A 5,613-nucleotide genomic window follows, 5' to 3' on the forward strand; every position below is an offset into this window, starting at 1 on the left:
TATATATATATATATATATATATATATATATATATTGTAAAATATAATGTGCTTTGAATGGCACAACAATTATCCATAATCTGATGTAATGATATTTTTGAATACAAAAATTCCTTCTTCAGACATCGCTAGGAATTGTTTGAGTCACTGCTACAATCGGTTTTCCAATGGTTACTGAATTTTTTTTTTTCTGAAAGCGTAACTGCAGTGGTCTCAGGAAGCTCCTTCTAGAATTCCTCATGAGAAGTGTTGGAGGGCAGCCTTGTTTCAAGCTCATGTGTGTTGGCAAATCCGCAGTGCTACTTCAAAGTTAGGTATTATATGCTACCAGGAAAAAAAAAATCAGTAATTGTTGGAAAATCCATTGTAGCAGTGACTCAAATAGTTCCTGGCGATATCTGAAGAAGGAAGTTTTGTATTAAAAAATATTATTATATCAGACTATGGACAATTAAATTATAACAGTTATTATAGTGCATTGTTGTGCCATTCAAGACGCATTATATTTTACAAATTATATACAATGCTTCAAGCAAACTACAAAGCTCTCCTATATTTATATATATATATATATATACACACATACACAAACGTCCATAGATACATATACACAGATATATATATATATATATACATACATACATATATATTGGACTGGAAGTGAGATCGTTGCCAGTGCCCCTGGACTGGCTCGTGTGCGGGTGGCACATAAGATGCACCATTTTGAGCGTGGCCATTGCCAGTACTGCCTGACTGGCCTTCGTAGGATCTTCGAGCGAGATCGTTGCCAGTATCGCCTGACTGGCCTTCGTGCGGGTGACACGTAAAAGCACCTACTACACTCTCTGAGTGGTTGGCGTTAGGAAGGGCATCCAACAGTAGAAACTCTGCCAAATTTAGATTGGAGCCTGGTGTTGCCATCCGGTTTCACCAGTCCTCAGTCAAATCGTCCAACCTATGCTAGCATGGAAAGCGGACGTTAAATGATGATGATGATGATGATGATATATCCGGAATAAAAGACAGAGCTGATATTAATAGCAGATGCAGTATGACACTTTTGCTAGCTATTCAACAGGCAGAGAACTAGTAATATATTGGTTTCAAATTTTGGCACAAGGCCAGCAGTTTAGGGGTGGTGCTAATTTTAATGCTTCTGCCCCAGCCCTATCTGTGCTCAAATGGTGCTTATTTTATTGACTCAGAAAGATGAAAGGAAAAGTTGACTTCAGTGGAATTTGAACTCAGAACATAAAAACAGATGAAATGGTACTAAGTATTTTGCTTGGCATTCTAACAATTCTGCCAGTTCACCACTTTGGGGAGCCAGTAAGATGTTGTAATGTCATACATTATGTGATGACAATGCCTGAATTTCAGAAGACTAGTGTGAAACCATGGAATGGAAGTAATCTCGGGTGATAAATATACTCAGATATTGTTCTAATTATAATGAATCCTCAAAAGCACAAATATGTATTTTAAGCTATCTGAACCATAAGAGCTAAAGCAGCTAAATACCTTTTGCCATTGACTGGAGAAAGAAATTAAATTATTTTTCTATGGAGTGGTCAACAAATTGCGGAATTTTCCATGAGGAGTCTCTTACTTCTTTTTTGATATGTGTAAGCATGGAAGGAATGTATCTGCATTCTTTTAAATTTTTCTTATAGTTATGCTTTCTAATATTCAAGTTTATATTTATATTTATTGACACACACAAACACGTGTGTATATGTATTTATATATAAGAAAATGAGATGCCAAAGGAATAGGCAATTCATTTATTCCTTTGTCATCTCATTTTCTTATTACCATCCAACAAACACTTCATTCTGAAACACATATATATTGCATTCTAGACCAGGTTAATAGAGACACAATGCATAAGCAAAATATGCACGCACACACACAGCCACAGAGCCATATCGATAAAAGGCTTGTATTACAATCATAATTTTACAGGATTGATCTGACCTGTTGAGTCCTATGGGCAACACAAGCCTTCATGAAGTGAAATTATGTAGAATGAAAGTATTAGTGGAATGCTCTCTAACACTAAAATTCAGTGGGTGTATAGTTCTGTCAACTCAACAAGTTGAACTGCCAGTCATCAACATCAGTATGAGTACCATCATGTATTATTTTCTGGTATAAAACATTGAAGTGTTCAATACAGCTTTGTGTTTGAAGTGCATAAAGTTTGATATGTTTATGCATGTTTAAGGTTAGCAGGATCACATTTCCAAACTGTGATTTTGCTCAGTCAGCTTTCTGGTCAACTGTACATATAGATTTGTAAATTGAAAAGTGACTGTAAACTGTATACATAGCAAATGACAATTGGTTGCCATTTCTAGTAAGCTGAGTCACCCTATAAATGCTTCCTTGGAGACACATTGAATTTTATGCAGAATGGATTGGTTCACACAGCTAATTCAGAACAAGAGTTTTTAATAAAATAGAAAGGTTTGGCTGCTGTAGTTGAGTGCTGTTGTGTCATAATGTTTCATTTTCCAGGCTTGTATGTGGGTTTGAACAAAGAGCAGCAAACTAAGAAAACACGTATACATACTATTGATATAGTTCTTCCTTTCTTTATTGCATTAAGCTTTATGTACACATGGTAACTATTTACAGTTAAGTAGAATGAGACATTGAGAATTATGTGTCATAGCTATACGCACAGCATATAGCTGATGAGATATTACCAACCACTGCTTAGATAGTTTAATACTATATTAACTTTGCCATCAGCAACTTGTAAGTAAACATTATACAACTGAATGTAATGTTCAGCTCAGCTTATCTTTTATATTTGTTCTGTTTTCAAATATATTACAGTATGTGTTTTTATTCTTACAGTACTTATTCCTCAGGATCATTCGATAGATTCAATAGGATGAATTTCTTCATGATGCTAGCAAAATTTGTTGGCTTCTTTGTTAATACTTTGTTTTTGTGTGTTCTCACCAGAAACCTATACTTGACGGCAATATGCAGCACATGTGTATAGCGATCACTAGGTTGCTGCAATCATGTTGCAGTCCACATCACTATTACAACGGGTATTACAAAGTTTATTGCACCTATTTCTAACATGACACATTCTTTTGCTTATTAAGTTATTTGTTTAGTGTAAGTTTCACATAGCACAAGGGCAAGAAATGCAAGGCTCATGCAATACAATGTTCAAGTTCTGTCTTTAGTAATGTTTAATTAATTTGGCTCAATAAATAATTCAAATTTACTTTAATAATCTTTGCTTGATGTTAGCAATGTTTTAGCTTGTTGCTATCATAATTTAATAGATTTCAAGTTCATTATTTTATGTTCTTGTATGTAAGTCAATGTATATTGCATCTTATGTGTAGAATTACTGCTGCATTTAAATTTGATTAAAAGTTGTATTAACAGTTTATTTCACCAAGACGTAATATATTTGATACATCAACAACTTACTTAATCACCCTTACCAAATTGTTCTAAAATGAACTGAATTTTACTACTTCTGTGAGGTAGGAGATAAATAGGTTGTAGAAACATGATGCAGGTGAAAAATCTGACTTGAGTCTAATATATTTACCTTCAGTATTCTCTGAGTGATCTTTTGATTAGGCTTTTGTTATGTTAACTTCAGTTGATATTCCGTGTGAAACCAAGATGCCAGTTAATTGTGATTCACCAGCTGTGATACTCACAACTAAATCAATATTTTCATTAAAGCAAAGATAATTACTTTACTAACGTTAGTTCAGTTTGTTACTATTTAATTTAATTCAAAGAATCCCAGTTTAGGTTATAAGACGAAGAATTGGTGACAAGAGTTTTCACAAACTGAATCATTTCCTATTAAACTGGAAGTCAAGTAATCCAACAAGTATTTTATGGACTTTCTTTCCCTAATAGGCAGTTGGATATTAATCAATATTCTGTGTGTGTGTGTGTGTGTGTGTGTGTGTGTGTGTGTGTATGCACGTGCATGTGTGAGTCTCTCACTTTTTTCTTTTTTCTCTCTCTCTCTCTCTCTCTTTCACTAACTCTCTCGCTCGCTCTCTCTCTCTCTCGCTCTGTAGAAAAGTGTGCCCAAGCAATAACAATTCAGTTTTTGACAAGTTGGGGTCAGATGATACCATCTGCAGTAACATTAAAGTTGACAGTTAATATTGCACAGAATTCAAATATAGAACTAAAAAGGAATAAAATCAAATTAAACATTAAATGTGTCACAAGCTACAGAACAGAGTTGATTTCCTTATTTTGCTTCTTCACTATTTTAGTTTCCAATGTAACATTCGCAAATGCAAAAATTAAATACTAACTTAGGCCTTTCTATTTCAATCCTTTGGATTAATACAAATCAAGGAATACACATTTGATTTACAAATGTAAAATTCTTGGATAAAAGTCTTAACTGTTATTTATTTAAAGAAACAAAAAAGTAAACAAATAAATAAATGAACAAAATGTGATTGCTATGTCTGAAGACCTTTTAAACGATCAGTGCTATTTTCAAAATGCAAAAACTAATTCAACTCTTTTGAGATGAAGATGACTGCACATTAAAATCTTACACACATTTATCTACGTGGAGTCATAATTGTGTGGTTGACAACTGGGTTCAGTCCACAGCATAGTATCCAGGGTAAGTGTCTTCTACTACCAAAGCTTTGAGAATGTATGAGGTTATCCCATAAGTTCTGTCCGAATTTTGAATAAAGGAAACAAGTGATCAAATGTTATATTTAATTAAAATCTAATCATCAATGTACTTTCCCTGATTATCTATGACTTCCTTCCATCTATTTACAAGCTTTTTAAACCCATCAATGTAAAACTCTTTTGGTTTCAAAGTGAAGAACTCTGAAATGTCAGTTTTGACCTCCTCCAGGCTTGCGATAGTTATTTCCCCCAAATGATTCTGTAAACTACGAAACAAATGGTAGTCTGAAGGAGCAAGGTCAGGAGAATAAGGTGGATAAGGAATTTTTTTCCCAACCAAGCTCTTCGATCTTCTGTGATGTGGTCTTTGCAGTGTGGGGTCATGCATTGTCCTGATGAAACATCACACCTTTTCAATTCACTAAAGTGGGTTTTTTACTTCAAAGCTTGGTTGAAACGCTCTAATTGCTGACAATAGACTTCAGCAGTGATTGTTGCATTAGGAGGTAACAATTCAAAGTGAATTATTCCTTTGCAATCCCAACATATAGAGAGGAGAACCTTTTCCCATGAAGTTCCTTTCTTGGTTGTGGTTGAGTTTTTTCCCTTTTACCAAACTACAGTTTATGACATTTAACATTTCAATAGAAGATCCATTTTTCGTCACAAGTCTATCCAAAAAGGGTGAAATGAGTTTGAGAGAATGGTGAGAAGAGCAGATGTCAACTCAGGATTTGCGGTTTCTTTCGGACAATTCATGAGGCACCCATTTTCCAACTTTAGGAACCTTTCCAAGTTGTTGACGATGATGATGAACAGTAGGTTTGAACTAAGCTTTATTGCCAATTCTTCAACTGATAATGCAGGATTTTCTTCAATTAATGCCTCAAGGAGCTTATCATCAAACTCAACTGGACATCTTGTTCGATCTTCATCTTCAAGCCTGAAATC

Source organism: Octopus bimaculoides, chromosome 18 (genome assembly GCF_001194135.2).
Source record: "Octopus bimaculoides isolate UCB-OBI-ISO-001 chromosome 18, ASM119413v2, whole genome shotgun sequence".
Classification (NCBI taxonomy): Eukaryota; Metazoa; Mollusca; class Cephalopoda; order Octopoda; family Octopodidae; genus Octopus; species Octopus bimaculoides.